This window comes from Saccopteryx bilineata, chromosome 2 (genome assembly GCF_036850765.1).
Source record: "Saccopteryx bilineata isolate mSacBil1 chromosome 2, mSacBil1_pri_phased_curated, whole genome shotgun sequence".
NCBI classification, from domain to species: domain Eukaryota; kingdom Metazoa; phylum Chordata; class Mammalia; order Chiroptera; family Emballonuridae; genus Saccopteryx; species Saccopteryx bilineata.
This window is the reverse complement of record NC_089491.1, coordinates 2,937,501-2,954,858: the sequence shown is the minus strand read 5'-3', so window position 1 is coordinate 2,954,858 and position 17,358 is coordinate 2,937,501. Positions and strand designations below refer to the sequence as shown.

Sequence of the window (17,358 nt, the reverse complement as noted above, 5' to 3'; positions counted from 1 at the left end):
GTGGAGGAGATCCTCCTGCCCCAGCTGTCCAGCTTCAGAAACCTTTAGGACACTGGTTTGTGTGCCCCTCCCCCAGTATTGAGTATAAATCCCAGGCGTTTTAGTATTTAAGCTGTGAATATGCAGCATTTCTCAAAGAAACTTCTTCATAAACATGACCACAGTACCACAGCCACACCTGAAATATTCTTTAATAAAAAATATTCAATGTCTGATTTCCTCAGTTGTCAATATCTTTAAAAATTTGTGTCCACATGAGCGTGTACACGGGGATGCACACCAACGTGGTTTGAATGGGCCCGGGAAGACCACACCTGCATGGGGCTGGTTGGTCTCTGGGTCCCTCCATTTTCCTCCCAGCAGTTCTGGAGACCACGAGTTCCCCCTGTAGGCCCAGGTCTGCGCCTGGACCCCTGCTCCTGCTTTGCCCAGAAGCCTGGTGGGCGGTGGTGTGTGCAGCATTTCTTGGAGTCGTCCATCAGGTTGGTTTTACTTAATGTACAGCTTCCTAGGTCCTTAAATGGGAGCTGCCTCAGCAGTTTGTGCTCAGGACTTAAAGGGGGTGGGACGCCTTCTTAACCCGTAGGTTGCCTTTCTGGGGAGTTTTGTGTGTAGGAATGTAAGGACTGGAAGCATCGTGTTGGCCTTATTGGTGTGAGGCACTCACCTCCCTTGTGCATGGCTGTCCCTCTGTCGCCTTGGGGAAAGCAGGAAAGGACAGTGGGTGCTGAAGGCCCAACAGTGATGCCTGCTTCTGTGCCACGGCCAGGGGCCCCTCGGGTTAGACCCTGGGACCACACTCAGGGGGCCTGGGGAGAAGCACGAATGCAGGGAGGGAGGCAGGAACAGGGTGAAGGGGAGATGCTTGCCGAAGCTCTTCTGAACTCGCAGCGAGAAAGCCTGGAATTGTCCCCACCAATTCACAGAATACAAACCCCACCCCAACATAGTACACACCATGCCGCAGCGAGTTTGCGAGTGGGTGCAGAGCCGGCAGGCATGGTGAGCGCCCACAGGGCAACAGTCTTTCCTCTGGGCACCGTTTCGGTATTTCTGTGGGTGCCAGTTGTGCCGCCGGCCCCTGCGGTGTCAGCTGTACAATGGCCGAGACCGGGGTGGGGTGTGTGTGTGTGTGTGTGTGTGGGGGGGGCTGCACAGAGGACACCAGGTAACCGGCCGTCTTAAATTTTGGCCTATTTCCGAGGTCGCAGACTTTCCTGACATCAAAAGGCTGGTGTGCACAGAGGACGGGGTTGCAGATAAGGCCTTTAGGGGAGGAAATAACTGGAACACGCGGAGCTCGGGAGGAAGTGAAGACACACGTGAGCCAGGTGCGCTGGTGCAATCCAAGAGAGTGCAGATCAAGTCTGTGAACATGTCAGGCGGCTCAAAAGAGGAGAGAAGGGAGTCACACACGTGTGTGCACGTCTCACGCAGAGGCCTACCGCCCATGCGTGTAGCGCACCCGTTAATCACCCAGTCCACTGCATTAAGTCGGTGTAGGGTGGGAAGAGAAGGGAGCCCCCCCCCCAAAGAAAAAAAAAAAAACAGTGGTTAGATGCCACGAAGTAGGTGGCAATGCCTTAACCGTATGCGTGTTGTTAGGCCCGAAAGCCTCTTCCATCCTTGTCAAGGGGAGTGCTAACCTTCTCTCCTTTCATACAACACGCCCAACCACTCGCGCGCTCGCTATTTAAAGACCCAGAATCACACCACTTTTTGCTCATGGTGACTCTGAGCGTGTGCGTTTTGGCTACAATAAAGTTCGTGAATCTTACTACGATCCCTCCACTCACCGTTATCCACGCTAAGCCGCTTGTATTATTGATTTCAGCGTCTGGGAGAAACCTGTATTTTCTGAGCTCTAATATATTCATAAATTCAGCCAATCAGAGGCTGACAAGAACACCCGGAAGTCCTCAGCGTCCTCCCCCCTCAAACTAGATTCTCCCGGAAACAAAACAGCCCCATGCCTCGCGGACGGTCGGGAAACGGCTCGGCACTTTCTACGGAAATGGAAGCGGCTTGCAGCGAATCAGACGACGAGGAAGGGAGATCGGCTCCACGGACTTCCGGACGCGGCCCTGCGCTTGGAACTGTGGGTGCCCGGAGGCGGGGGCACTAGGGCGCGTGGGCCATCGACCAGCACGTGCACCGCGCCCGCCCCCTGTCGGCTGCTGCGCATGCCCGGTGCCGACCTAGGGTCGCAGGTTCGATTCCCGGCGCGGACCGGGAAGCTGCCGCCGCTTCTCCCATCTGCCTTTTCCGCGGGGTTTTAAGATTTAAATTACGATGCTTCGGGTTCTGGGCGTCCCCGCAGAGTGGACGCTGGGTCGCTGCCGTTCCCTCCCGTCTTTTTCGCTTGCGCCGCGGCCCCTCCCCAGGCGGGGACCGGAGGCCTCCGGGCGGACGCGCGTGGGCCGTGGGAGTCTTGCGTGGCCGCGCGCACAGGGCTGCATGCGTGCGTGCACGTGCGTGCGTGTCCTTGTGCGCGAGCCCGTGTGTGCATGCACGGGTGCCCCTGGGCGGGCACGCCCGCGGGTGCAGAGTGCACGGCGGCCATGCACGCCCGCGTGTCCGCACACGCGCGTGCACGCACGACGCACGTTAGGGCCGGGGATGGACTGAAGGGGGGCGGGGCGGGCTGGGGCCGGCGCCGCCTGCGCCTGGGCCTCTGGTGCCAAGTGTCCGCTGAGCGCCCGAGTCACAGGCAGAGAGCCCCGGGGTGTGCGGGAGAACTGCGCTCCCCGGGGCGGACCGAGTGGGGAGAGGGGCGCAGGGCGTGGGTGGCCAGCGGGCGGGCAGGCATCCTGGGAGCTTCGGAGCTGGGAGTGGGTGCAGCCCGGGCTCCCCACGGACAGCAGGTGGCTCCCGAGGAAAGGTGTGGGGCAGGAGTGAGGCTGTGACGCGGATCCCTGCGCGGTGCTGCACACGGGAGTCCTTACTGAGCACTGACGGTGTGCCAAGGCCTGAGCAGTTCTGCACAAGTGTCCCTCGGTTCACTCCCCACATCCCACAAGGAAGGTCGCCGTCAGCATCCCTCTTCTATAACCTAAGACAGTGGTCCCAACCCCCGGGCCGTGGACTGGTACTGGTCCGTGGGCCATTTGGTACTGGTCTGCAGAGAAAGAATAAATAACTTACATTATTTCCGTTTTATTTATATTAAAGTCTTAACAATGTTTTATTTTTAAAAAATGACCAGATTCCCTCTGTTACATCCGTCTAAGACTCACTCTTTACGCTTGTCTCGGTCATGTGATACATTTATCCATCCCACCCTAAAGGTCTGTCCGTGAAAATATTTTCTGACATTAAACCAGTCTGTCGCCCAAAAAAGGTTGGGGACCACTGACCTAAGACACGGACAGGCCAGAGCGGTTGGTTAACTTGCAAAATTACACCTCCGATGGGGCGACAGATGGGTGTGGACCAGGCTGTGGGCTGAGGCCCTTGTCCACTCGTGCTGGACTCTGGTGCTCCACAGTTGAGTCCCTGACCCCGTGAGCTCCGTGCCTCCGGCCCACTGGGCCCCTCGGGTTTGGTCACACAGGGGCTCCGTGTAAGGTGGCCAGGTCCCAGTGACATGTTCTGCGCTTCGCCAGGCCACGTGGGGGCTCCCGCTTGCCTTGGGCCTGCAACTCCTGGTCCCCCTGCGCTTGGAAAGGGCAGCTGGCTCCTCTGCCCCCAACTCCCAGATGGAGGAGATGGGGGTGGGGGGGATTTCTGTTCAGCCCTGGTGAAGCCTCAGACTTCTCCCCTGGAGTGCCATGGTTGAGTTGCTCAGTAAGACACAGGACACCCCATTAAACTGAAACTTCAGATCCACAACGAATAGGGTTATGTCCCCCCTCAAAATTTTTTTTTCTGAAGTTGGAAACAGGGAGGCAGTCAGACAGACTCCCACATGCGCCGGACCGGGATCCACCCAGCATGCCCACCAGGGGGAGATGCTCCGCTGCACCAGAGCCATTCTAGTGCCTGAGGCAGAGGCCAAGGAGCCATCCTCAGCGCCCGGGCCAACTTTGCTCCAATGGAGCCTTGGCTGCAGGAGGGGAAGAAAGAGACAGAGAGGAAGGAGAGAGGGAGAGGGGTGGAGAAGCAGATGGCACTTCTCCTGTGTGCCCTGGCCGGGAATTGAACCCAGGACTCCTGCACACCAGGCCGATGCTCTACCACTGAGCCAACCGGCCAGGGCTGTCCCCAATATTTTATGGGACATACTTCCACGGAAACTCAAATTTAACAGAACATCCTGGCTTTTTATTAGCTAAACCTGGCAACCTTGGTAAGGGGAGGGACAGCTTGTCAGTTCCACCACCAGGCAGCGTTTCCCAAAGCCTACTCCGCGTGAGTACCACGTGGTCCTGTGTTAAATAGAATTGCCGACTCCTCCCCCACGCTGGTGAGAATGAGGCCTGGGGTGGGGGCAGGGGCAAGTGGCATTTGGTCCTTTGTCTTTGTTGAGGGGGCTGGTGGGATGGAGGTCCCCGTTCTCAAAAGTTAGAAAGTGCGGGAGGGAAAAAGAGAGGCTCCAGGGAAGGGAAGTAAATAGAGGAAGAAGAGGAAAGCCAAAAATAAAAAGAAACAAGGAAGGCAGAATGGCAGGGTCCTGGGCTGTCGCCGGGCACCCCCTGGCTGCAGCCTCTGGATTTGCAGGCACAGAGCTTTGAGCACCGGGCTCTGCAAACCCTTCCCCTTCCAGTCCTCATCCCAGCATGTGACCAGCGTGTGTTGAATGGTGACTCCATGCTGTGATCCTGGCCGTTCAGAGCAGAAAGCCTGTGTTGGCCGGGTCACAGTCTCATTTCCAGGCACAGGTGGCTTTGGAGGGCTTTCCAGACCCCCCAGTGCAGTCTCTGCGCTGGATCCTGAGAAACGTCGGTGGGGGTGGGGGTGAGGTCTCAGGCAGCTGCGGGGAAGCCTGAGGCCAGCTGGGACCCCTCAGTGTGGGTGTTTCCCCTGCCCCCGCCACGTGGAAGGTCCAGGTGCACCTTTTCTCCACAATTCAGGAGGGAGCCCCCCCCCCCCCCCCGCGGCCAGCGCGTGGGAGCAGCTCGGACCCACAGGGTCAGGGACTTGGTGGTGGATCAGAGCTAAGCCTTGGCTGGGGGGGTTTCTCTTGAACAGACGTCTTGCTGGCAGCGCCCCTGGCTGCACGGGGTGGGGTGGGGCTGCCCTGCCCCGCTCACTCCCCACCCCCCCAGCCCGTTCACAGACCTGCCTGCTGGCCAGCCAGCCCCAAGGGCCCTTCCAGGTTCCTGGGAGGGGGAGAGAAATGATCTTCCCAGGAACAGCGACAGGCCCTGAGGACTCATTGCCTTTTGGAACGGAAGGCCTCCGTGACCCAGGACCCTCCTGGGGCTGTCACGAGCCTTTCAGAGTGACTGCTGGGGCCCAGAGGGTCAGCCCCAAGGCCACTGCTAAAGGCCACCACGCAGATCAGTGCCCTTTGGAATTGGGGGCAGCCCTGACCTGTGGATGCCCCTGTCCACCAGCCCCTGTCCTGCTGGCCTTGGAGTGGTCAGGGGTGTTCCTGCTGTTCACCGGGCTTGGTTCTCTGTGGGAAGGGGTGCCCTAAGGCTTGGCTACACCTCAGTCAGTGCTCCTGTAGGGGTGCAATGCTGGTGGGTAGGTTGGGAACACAGGCCCTCTGGGGTGGGGTAGGGGTGAGTGGGGCGCCATGCTGGGCAATTCCGGAGGTGTCCACCAGGGGGCAGGGTTGCACTTCTCAGGGTCCCTGCCCTGCCTGTCCTGTCCCTGGAGGTGCCAGGGTGCCAGGCTCAGTAGAGGCTGGCTTTTGCTGTCCCATTTTCTAGTTGGAGAAACTGAGGCTCAGGACGTTGACAAGACTGAAGGTGACACCGTAGGTGCGGCAGGCAGTGAGGTCTCTTGGGTCCTCAGAGGCTCCTGGAGACGATGGGGTGGGGGAGAGGCCCCACTATAACACACAGAGTCTCCAGGTGTGGGCGGGTACTCCTGGCCTTTGTTCTTTCAAAAGTCAAGTGTCTTTCTCTGTTACACGTGGAAAGCTTGGTCACTGTGTGCACCTTTAAAAAACCAGACAGGAGCTAAACCACCCTCCTCTTAGCAAGCGCCCATTTGGGTGGGCACAGGTCCTTCCGTTTCTGCCAACAGGACTCACACTGTAAACTAGTTTCCTCTTTCCTGTGACAGAGTCCTAGCGTTGCTTTGCTACAACCCCGACGCTCAGGGCACCCAGGGCAGGACCCCAGGAGTCCTGGCTGCCCGTTTCAGAGGCTCTCCCCGTCGGGAGCTTGGCTGTGCAGGGCAGGAAGGAAGGTCCAGTTAAGGCCTTTTTGGTGAATAACATTCCAGGTTCTTCCCCTTATTCACAGATGGTCTAAAATAGGATATTACTGGCCCTGGCCGGCTGGCTCAGCAGTAGAGCGTTGGCCTGGCGTGCAGGAGTCCCAGGTTCGATTCCCGGCCAGGGCACACAGGAGAAGCGCCCATCTGCTTCTCCACCCTCCCCCTCTCCTTCCTCTCTGTCTCTCTCTTCCCCTCCCGCAGCCAAGGCTCCATTGGAGCAAAGTTGGCCCGGGCGCTGAGAATGGCTCTATGGCCTCTGCCTCAGGTGCTAGAATGGCTCTGTCAGCAACAGAACAACACCCCAGATGGGCAGAGCATCACCCCTTGGTGGGCGTGCTGGGTGGATCCCGGTGGGGTGCATGCGGGAGTCTGTCTCTCTGCTTCCCCGCTTCTCACTTCAGAAAAATACAAAAAATAAAAATAAATAAAAGAGGACATTCCCTGTGACACCACCGCCCTCCCTCTTGTTCTGCGTTTCTGAGGATGGGACATAACTCTAGGTACGAAGTGTGATTTCTTTCTGCCCCGAGAGCTGTTAAGAAGTGGAGGCTGGGTTGTTGCTGGGGGGCGGGGGGAGGGGAATTCAGTGTTTGAAGCCCGTTTTTCCTCCTCTCCGCATCCTACGGGCTGGGAGTGTGATGTCCCCAGCCATCACTCCCAGGGGTCCTTCCAAGGGACATCCCCGGGTTGCTTGGCCAAGCCTGAACAGAGGGCAATGACCGCCCAGGGGGAGGGGCCTGTCGTCAGTGGCCGCTATTAATAAAGTGACCGCTGACCCTTGGACGTGCGGAAGGAGGAGGGGGCGGGGCGTTCCCAGGGTTGGCGTCGGGCCGGAGGCCTCTCTTGCGTGACGGGGCAGCCTCCTGAGCACTGGCTCTGCCCTGGCCTGGTGGCCCCGTGGCCCCGAGGCCCCGGTGTGCGGAAGCTCTGGTGCACCAGCACGGGGCTGCCCTTCCTTCAGGATATAAATATCCCTGCCGGCTCCCCAGAGGCGGCCTGAGGGCCTGCGGGGGCGGGGAGGGGCTCGGACCTGTCACGGGTCCTTCAGGAGCCGGCTCACTGGCACTCGTTCCGGAACTTTCTGTTGCTTCTAGGCCCCAGAGGCCGGGGCAGAGGGTCCGGTTTTATTCTCTGCCCATCCAGTTTGTGGCTGTGGGCTGGGACAGAGGAGGGGTGGTGTCTGTCCATCTTCCTTCCGGGAGCCCTGGCTGCGGCTCCAGAGACAGGGAGGATGTGACCTGGGCGACAAGCAGCCGGTGTCTGGTGTTTGCTACCTGTGCGGCCCACCCTCTCGGCCTCGCAGTTCCAGGAGGGGGAGACAAATGATTAAACAAGTCACTACGGGGACACGCTGGCCAGCGAGAGGACACCGGGCATCCTCGCACTTGGTCCTGGCCCAGCGCTGTGCCCTGTGTGTCCCGTCTGCACGCAGCTCTGCGGCCCCTGTCCCATAGGAGACACCGAGGCACAGGTGGCCCCCTGCGGGCCTCACGTCAGCAAGGAGTCACGTGGGTCCCCTGGCTGGGCTTGTGGGTTGCCCCCACCAGGCTGCGGGGAGGTGATGCAGGGGTGGAGGCTCTGGCCCCCCCCAGTTGGAGACCCCCTGCTGGAGGGAGGACCGAGATTATTTGTGATGAAGAGTCATCGTCCCAATAATGGTTCTCTTTGTCCCTGTCTGTGTCCCCCAGAGGGGGGGCCCGGGGGAGCACAGCCTCTACGTCCCCCTCCCCTGGCCGTCCTGGCCCTGGGGTGGCGGGGGTGGCGGGGGTGGCGGGGGACTCGGAATGCGGAAGCACTTAGACTCCGAGGTGTGGGGCACCCAGCCTCACCCTTCACAGCGAGACTGGAGGAACTTAGCTTAAAAAATGCTGTCAGACGAGCAGGGCTGACCCGGAGGAAAGAGGGAGGTGCCAGCCCTCTGCCCCTCCCAGCAAGGACAGTCACAGCCACCCCGCCCGCAGAGGGCCCACTGTGTGCAGGCTGGGGCGCGGGGCTCACACCTGCTATTTCTTTTTCTTTTCTTTTTTTAGGGACAGACAGGAAGGGAGAGAGATGAGAAGCATCAATTCTTTGTTGCGGCACCTTAGTTGTTCATTGATTGCTTTCTCATATGTGCCTTGACTGGGGGCTCCCGCAGACTGAGCGACCCCTTGCTCGAGCCAGCGACCTTGGGCTCAAGCTGGTGAGTCTGTGCTCAAACCAGATGAGCACACAAGCTGACGACCTCGGGGTCTCGAACTTGGGTCCTCCGCTTCCTAGTCTGATGCTCTAGCCACTGCGCTGCCGCCTGGTCAGGCCACACCTGGTATTTCTGCTCCTGGGGCCCAGGCCTTGCTTTCTCCATGGGACAGAGGAGAAAGCCGAGGTTCAGAAAGGTCCCCCAGCTGGCAGGGCACAGAGAGGAATTTGAAAGCAGGCCTGGGTCCCTGCAAAGCCCAGGTTTGCCCGTAATTCTGTCCAGAGCTCCGCCCCCACCCAGGGTCCGGTGCCACCTGTGGCCAAATGCTTTGGGGAACCCACTCGTAGTCCCTCAGACTAGCACTCAGGTGCTAGAGGCTCTGAGGCGCCCTGTGTGGAAGGGCTCTTCCCGTTGCTCACCCAGTGTGTCCCAAACTCCATGACCTGCAGTAGTGCCAGCGACACCCCGTGGAGCGAGACACCCGTGGAGTGAGGGCTCCGTGGAGTGAGGGCTCCGTGGACAGGAGAGGCCCCGAGGAGGACATGGCAGGACGCGAGCCCCGGAAGGGAGAGTGGGTCCCTTGCTTCTGCCTGTGTGGTCTGTCCCGGGCAGGGCTGGGACAGTCCCCGTGAGGGTGGGTGTTGTGCCGGGACCCACTCTCGGAGCCTTGGGGCCCTGGCCCTGTCTGCACCCTTCAGCTGTGACGTGGGTGGGACACAGCGCCCGCCTTGCAGGGCTGTTTGGGGGACACACAGGAAGACCCCGCCAAGCGGTCGTGGTAAATATCACTCAGGGACCTGGGCGTGTGGAAGACCTACTGTGTGCTTTGCCCTGCACCAGCCCCCCAGGGCGAGAAGACCCCCATGAGAGGGGTCTGGCCTCCTCTCCTGGAGCTCTAGGCTGGGGGAACTGGCAGAGAGCGTGTGGTTCCTGGATTAGGTTGGTGACAGTCCCTTGATTGCTGCAGGGTCTCCTTCTAGCAAACAGGCCAGCAGCCCCTGCAACCAGCACCCCGCCGGCCACAGCCCCCCCAGCCACAGCCCCCTGCAGCCAGCACCCCGCCGGCCACAGCCCCCCCAGCCACAGCCTCCTGCAGCCAGCACCCCACCGGCCACAGCCCCCCTGGCCACAGCCCCCTGCAGCCAGCACCCCGCCGGCCACAGCCCCCCCCCCCGCCATAGCCCCCGGCCACAGCCCCAGCCACAGCCCCCTGCAGCCAGCACACCCCCCCCCCCGGCCACAGCCCCCTGCAGCCAGCACCCCCCCCCCGGCCACAGCCCCCCCCAGCCCCCGGCCACAGCCCCAGCCACAGCACCCTGCAGCCAGCACCCCCCCCCCCCCCCGGCCACAGCCCCCTGCAGCCAGCACCCACCCACCCCCCCGGCCCCAGGGTGCTGCCCAGGCTTCCCGCAGGGACCACGCCTCTGCTGGCTGAGGGACGCGGGTCTCTCCTCTCTTCCTGTTCAGTCCTCTTGTTCATGTGTCGGTCCTGCCGTAGCCTCTGCTCACCTGGGAGCTGGTGGCCTCCGCACTTGGCCCCTGACCTTAGGATTCTGGCCCCTGAGCTCCTCTTCCCTTCCGGCTGGTGTCCAGGGTGGGCCCGAGGGACCCGTCTGCCCGGCCCGGCGCTGACTGCGTGGTGGGCACCGCGGCCCCCGCCCCGTCCCCGTCCCGGTCCCCGGTCACACAGGAGCGCCTCCACGTGGGCTCTGCGGCCCCTCCTCCTGACGTCCCCTGGGACCTCCGCGTGGAGGCAGCCAGGTGGCAGGTGGCGGCCCCCTCTGACTGCAGCGCTGGGCTGCCCTCCTCCTCAGCCCTCCTTCCTCCATGGGGTCTCCGGGACCCCTCAGTCACCGAGACTGCCACCCTTCCCTTGAGGTCTGGGTGCCAGCAGACCCCACGCCTCCCTCTAGCACCTGACCTGCACCTGTGGGCACCTCAGCTCGGTGTGTCCAACGCTGAAGTCTTGGCTGTCCCCCTGCCCGCTGCCCCCAAACTGGTCCCCCCCGGGTCCCCGTCCCAGCCTGACGCCCCTTGTTCCCGGAGGTTGAGGGGTTGGGGGGAGGAGAGAGCGGCCCCCACACCTCCCTACGCCAGGTGAGCGAGGGAGGCGGGGCTTCCTGGCAGGAGCTCAGAGGGGCCTCAGCAAGTGCCCCACCCGTGACATCTCGGCACTGGACAGTCACGTGGCCTGCTGGGCAGCGCCGGGCTGCGCTCTGACGAGCGGGTGTCTACCTGAAGGACAGGTGCAGGTCGAGGCTGCTCCCTTCCCTTCCGGCTGTGACTTGGGGGCGGCACGCAGCCTGGCCGCCCGCTCAGGGGCCCTGTGCCCGTGGGGTCCAGCTGCCTGCTGGGGGAGGGGGACAAGATTTGGTGTTGGGTCCTGAAGGTCGGACATTAGTCCACTTGGTGAGAAGGCGGTCACCCGGCGTTTCCCGAGGCCACAGCCCATCACTGAGCTGGGGACAGAGGTGGCACTGGCCCCTGGAGGGGCTAGGCTCCAATTTTACCCTCGAACCCACCAGGGTGGGGGTGAGTCAGGTGCCACCAGCCCCTTCACAGGTAAGACGTGCTCCCAGGTGAGAGGCCCAGGGTGGGGTGACCTGCTGGAGGTCATGCAGCTGGTCGCGGACACGGTGTGACCAGTGCCTTTCTGAGGCCCCTTTCTGGGCCCCCTGCACAGCTTCGGGAAAGCGCGGAGCCGGTGCTTTGTTCTTCATGAAAAAGAAAATCGACCATTCATTCTACAAAAAAACCCCAGAAAAGTGGAAAAAGAAAATCAGTTGTACCTTCCGGAGGCCACCCGTGTCCACGTGTCCGGGTCTCATCTGGGGCCGTTTCCCTGCGGGTGTATTTCTTCGTCACCACGGTCATACCTAACTCCTGATCCCCTCCTCCTCCGTCATGTGATCGGCCGCGAGACCGGCCAGGTGACTTTGGACAACCACGAGGTATCTATCCCGTGGTATAAAAGTTCCACGATTTGTCCACCCCTCCCCCGTGAACTGTCTTGACCATTCTTGTTGTTTTTCTGTTTGTTTGTTTTTTCCACCACAAACACCAGCGATCAGACAAAACTCCCTGCCCACTTCTCTGATGGAGAAAGCCAGGCGTGGACTTCCCACGCCACCGGGAAGGCCCACATGGGGCTTTCTGTGCGTGACAGTTGCCGCCTTGCCTTCCGGGGCGACGCACAGGGAAACCTGAATGCCCTTCCCTCCACCTTGTCCCTTTTTGGTACGAATGAGAAAAATCAGTGCCTCGTTCTACAGGCGGGGGAAGAGGCGCCTCTGCTCTTCCGACTGTTAAGTCGGAGATAAAAGTTTGAGGGCGTTCCCCCTAAGGCGATGGCCGTGTTTATTTCTGTGTGTGTGCATCTGTAGGGACCCCTGAAATAGCAATAACAGAGCATCTCATTCGGCTGTTCCGTGTTGCAAATGTTATTTCCCAGTTTGTCCTTTGTCCCTTTGCTTCGGCTACAATGTGTTCCTTCCGTGTGAATGTGAACTTTTCCCTCTCGCCCCGGTCAGCTGCTGTTGTTCCCTCGGTGGTGGTCTCCGCGTGGGTTGGGGGAGGGGGCCTGCCCCTTGGCCGGCTGGAGGATTTGGGGGCTCCTGGTGGCTTTCGGGCGGGGGTTCCTCCTCGGTGCCATTGAACTCTTCCTGGAAATGCGCTTTGTGGTGGGACGGTCCGGGGTCATGCCTTTGGCGCTGGTCAACCTAAACAGGACGTTCCGGGCAGTAGCAGAGATTCCTCTGTTTGCTGGGGAGTCCAAGTCACGTGCGGGCGGGCGGGGGTGGGCGGGCGTAGGGAGACGGGGTAACGCCCGATCGGGGAGCCGTTTTCACGAAGCCCTTTGTGGCTCCAGCCACGATGGCGGGGCAGGCAAGTGCGGTCGGTGCTTGAATCCTCCCACGGCCTCGTCGGGGCTACAACTCCACTACCATGCAGAACCACCTGCCACCTCGCTGGACAGAGTCCCGCACGAAGGATACAGAGAGGGAGCCACAGTGGGAGGGGCGAGGAAGCCCCCCAGGCTGGCGAGCAGCTCGGCCACGAGCGACCGCGTCACGCTTCAGCTCCAAACCCAGAGAAGTGGCGAAACCGGACGGTCAGCGCCGATGTCGGGGCCAGAGGGGCACTGGTCACTCCCCGCCCAGTGCCCAGCGGCCCGAAGAGACCACGACCCTAACTCCCTCAGTCCCTGTGCTTAGTGATGGCCCCCCATATAACCAGCTCAGCCCCCAAAAGCCACTGGGGAGCTGGGACTCTCTGAGCACCAGCTCACCTGGGTCTCCGGGCGTGGGCCGCTTCCGAAAAAGAAACCCTTACTTACTTTGCTGGGAAAAAAAAAAAGCCTTTTGAGTTAAAATTCCACTTCCGTTTTCTGTCCAGGGCCGCACCGGGGCCTGGTCTCTGCCCCAGCTCTCAGCTCTCCGGTGTCTCGGAGAGTCCTCACCGAGGGGGCATGGCAGGGTCACGGAGGGGGTGTGGCAGGATCACGGAGGGGGCGTGGCAGGGTCACGGAGGGGCGTGGCAGGGTCACGGAGGGGGCGTGGCAGGATCACGGAGGGGGCATGGCAGGGTCACGGAGGGGCCGTGGCAGGGTCACGGAGGAGGCATGGCAGGATCACGGAGGGGCCGTGGCAGGGTCACGGAGGGGCGTGGCAGGATCACGGAGGGGCGTGGCAGGGTCACGGAGGGGCCGTGGCAGGGTCACGGAGGGGGCGTGGCAGGATCACGGAAGGGGCGTGGCAGGGTCACGGAGGGGGCGTGGCATGGTTACGGAGGGGCATGGCATGGTCACGGAGGGGCGTGGCAGGGTCACGGAGGGGGCGTAGCAGGATTACAGAGGGGGCGTGGCAGGGTCACGGGTGTCCACGGCGGACAGGACCCTGGGCCTAGGTGTCCCCCACCTGACCTGGGGGCTCCCCAAAGGCAGGCAAGGAGGAGGGTTCTTGAGCCACTTCCTGTCCGTTCTGTCCAGTTGGGTAGCAGTCACGTTTGCTCCCGACAGGACCTGCTTGGCCACTTGGGTGAGGGCCACGGCTGATGTCTTTTCTTCAGACCCACTTTACAGATGGGGAAACTGAGGCCTGGCGATGGGACCAGGGTGCTTGATGTCACAGAGCGAGGGAGAGGCCCTGCTCCTGCCTGGGGTGCTCTCTGCCCAGCGTCCCCGGACTGCGGGGAACACACACTGTCCTGCTCAGTTGTGGTCACTCTCCTGCCTCCAGCTCCTGCCTCCTGAGTGGGGTACAGTGCCCCAGCCCTGGGGCCTGGTCACCAGGGTCACACTGGCATGCGGTCAGTGCTCAGCTGATGATGAGAGTAGAATAGAAAAGGGCTGAATTCGGACCCTGTTTGATTTTCTTACGTTAGCGGTTCCCAGAGGCTTGTGGTCTGGGGACAAAGCGAAAATTTAATGGCTTTGGTGATGGGCTCTGTTGGGACAAGTACCCCTACCCTCCCAGATGTGTAGAGCTTCAGCCACCCAGGAGGTGGTCAGAGGGCCAACGCCCCAGGGACGACCCGGAGTGGGCTCACCTCGCAGGTCCCCACCGCCCCCTGGGTGGCAGGCATGGCATCCACGTCGAAGGTTCGTGGACTCCTGGGAGCCAGGTGCCTTGGACAGCGCGGCCCCAGGTCCTACAGCCTGCTTTCAGTTCCCCTCTCTGTCTTCCTCCAGTCGGAGCCTCAGTGTTGCGTCTGTGAAGTGGGTCTGCCCGTCCCACTCCCACTGGTGAGGGTCCCTCTCTGTCCACCGCTAAGCATCCTGTGAGCACCGGGTATCTTCACCCTGAGCACTTTTTCTATCCTCACCAGCCGCTCCTGGTTCTCCTGGCCCAGGGAAGGGGTCAGCTGATGCTCCGAATACCCTGTGCAGACTTTGGGCTGTGGATTACCGAACCGAGGAGGTGTGCCATCCGGACCCACCGCCAGCCGGCCTCGGCTAACGCAGGCTGGTCCCAGCGCCGTGTGCCAGCCTCGTCCTCCGGCCCAGCCAGCAGACGGCCGCTCCCGGCCAGTGCCCAGAGCCTGTCCACCGGCGGGGCCCCGGACGGCGGCCAGAGGAAGCCCAGTCCCCACCAGCACCGGCCCCGGGGCCCCGTGGGGTCCTCTTGGGAGGCAGGTGGGCCGTGGGAGGGTGGTGGCACAAAGCCGGGGTGTCCCTGGTCCAGCCTTCTCAGACAGAAAAGTGGTGACCCCAAAGTCCTAGGGGAGTCAGACGGAGCTGGCCCTGGAGTCAGGCTTCCTGAGCCCCCAGCAGAGCTGGACCCTGAGCGAGGAGGGAGTTCGGGGGGTGCAGGTCCCGGGCCCCCCCGCCCGGTCAGCACTCAGGCTGGGCAGGGTTGGGGAGGGAACCCCAGGAACCCGGGGCCCATCTCCGAAGCTTTCAGGCACTTAGAGTGTTTGATTTTCTCTCCGTCCCTCCTGCTGGAAGCCAGTTAATCAATAGAAGAAATCTCTCATGTCACGCCTCTCCGAGCCCCGCGGGCTCCTGTGAGATTGATTAACACAAACATCAATTTCTCGGGCTGCGTGCCTCTGAAAACACGGTGCTTTTTCAGATTGAATTGCTACCGTGCGCCCGGCGTAAATAAGGGATTGGGAATAATGTGGGAGATTTGTTACTGTGAACAGTGCTGTGGCGGGGGAGGGGTCTGGCTTCCCTCTGCACTGTGATACTGGGGGGGGGGGGAGGGGCAGGAGAGGGGACCAGGGAAGGGAAGGGAGGGAGAAGGGGAAGCAGGCAGAGGAGGAGGGAGGGACAGACAGGCCGACAGGCTGAAGGAGAGGAGGAAGCCAGAGCCGGAGGTGGGTGACAAGTCACAGAATCGTGGGGAGGGAGCTTCTAATGTGTTGTTGTCCGTCAGCCAGGGGAAGGTGCTGCTGGTGTGGCAGCCCGCTGGTGCGGTGGCCTGGACCCTGGGGCTGGGTTCCCTCTGTCTCTCCGTCCCTCCCTCCTACCCTCCTTCTTGTCCAGTGCAGAAAGACCTCGAGGAGCCGGCTCAGGCTGGGCCTGGTGGGCACAGGAACCGAAGGTCCTGCCAGGTTGGCTGGGCAGTCAGAGGCCAGGGAGGGCCAGAGCCCACAGCAGGGAGACTGGAAGCTGGTGTCCAGGCACAGGGACCGTGGCCCATCCGAGCAGGGGGTGTTCAGGCCCCAGAACCCGGGCAGCTGCTGCACATGTTAGCGCCCCCTGTGCTGTGACCATGTCATTGTATTTGGTGCCCATCCCCTCCCTGGCCAGCCTGGGTCCCCTGCCCGGCACAGACACCCTCAGCTGGCCCCCCAGGCTGCCTCCGAGCCTCTGTGCGCTTTGGTCCCCCGCAGCCAGGGGTGTCACGGGACCCAGAACGTGTGTGTGTGTGTGTGTGTGTGTGTGTGTGTGTGTGTGAACCACAGGTAATTTAAAATTTCCTCAAAGCTGCATTAAAAAAAAAAAAGAAAGTAACAAGAAACCAGTGAAATTAGTTTCAATATTATATTTTATGTAACCTAACACACTGCGTATATATACGATCGCCTAACAGGCAAGGAATATAAAACCATGATTTATACATTTATTTACTTTTTTCCCTGCGAAGTCTTTGTGATCAGGAATGCGTCTCACACTCACAGGGTCTCTGTTTGGGTGGCCACGTGGCAGGTGCCCCCTGGGTGGGTGTCTGTGCCTATATCCATGCCCGGGTCATCACTGATGGCTGCTGGGTGAGGCTGCTCATTCAGGACTTGCCGCCACTTGTCCCCAAAACACACCCACGTCCTTGGTTCAGAAACACCAACACGCCCCAGGTTCTAGAACAGGGGTCCCCAAACTACGGCCCGTGGGCCACATGTGGCCCCCTGAGGCCATTTATCCGGCCCCCGCCGCACTTCCGGAAGGGGCACTTCTTTCATTGGTGGTCAGTGAGAGGAGCACATTGACCATCTCATTAGCCAAAAGCAGGTCCATAGTTCCCATTGAAATACTGGTCAGTTTGTTGATTTAAATTTACTTGTTCTTTATTTTAAATATTGTATTTTTCCTGGTTTTTTTTTTTTTACTTTAAAATAAGATATGTGCAGTGTGCATAGGGATTTGTTCATAGTTTTTTTTATAGTCTGGCCCTCCAATGGTCTGAGGGACAGTGAACTGGCCCCCTGTGTAAAAAGTTTGGGGACCCCTGTTCTAGGGGGCGAGGAGAGAGCAAGGGGCCGGTGGCAGGGTGACCTGAGCCTCCCAGGCGCTGGGCGCCTCGGCTTGGACCCTGGCTTTCTGCGCTACTCCTTCCTGCAGGCGTCTTCCCTGAACTCGACCACACGGGCCAGACCCCCTGCCCTGCAGGGTCGGCCCTGACACAGGACCCTGCTGGCCAGCTGACCACGGGGAGTATGGAAAAGCGATCATCACACTCTCTAGTTTGGCAGGAATGTTGTGGACTCGGGAGATATTGATCAGGGCATGTTGGCCCCTGGTCCCCGATGTGTGTACAGTGAGGGCCTTCTGACGGCTGTCATCATACTTGTTCGGGACACAGAGGCGCAGAGGTGAGAACTCCCTCATCCTAGAGCATGGGTTCAGGGGCTCTCGGGTGCCAGCTGCTGCCCTTAGCACTGCACCGGGGGGGGGGGGGATGGCCCGAGAAGGACTGACCTAGATGGGACACATGGGATGGCCTGGTAAATTCTCACGCATTCCCTCTCTCTTATTTTTCTGAAGTGAGAAGCAGGGAGACAGTCAGACAGACTCTTGCGTGAGCCCCAACCAGGATCTACCCTGCATGCCCACCAGAGGGCGATGCTCTGCCCATCTGGGGCATTGCTCCGTGGCAACCAGAGCCATTCTAGCACCTGAGGCA

The 17,358-nt window shown here is 60.9% G+C and overlaps 1 non-coding gene across 1 annotated transcript; it reads right to left on the bottom strand.

Annotated features, from left to right (window-relative positions):
- Window positions 1–1,542: 1,542 nt before the first annotated feature.
- LOC136327599 (U6atac minor spliceosomal RNA) lies at window positions 1,543–1,668 on the bottom strand. Its single transcript, XR_010729786.1, has one exon. It is a non-coding gene; the product is annotated as a U6atac minor spliceosomal RNA (small nuclear RNA).
- Between the last annotated feature and the right edge of the window lie 15,690 nt (window positions 1,669–17,358).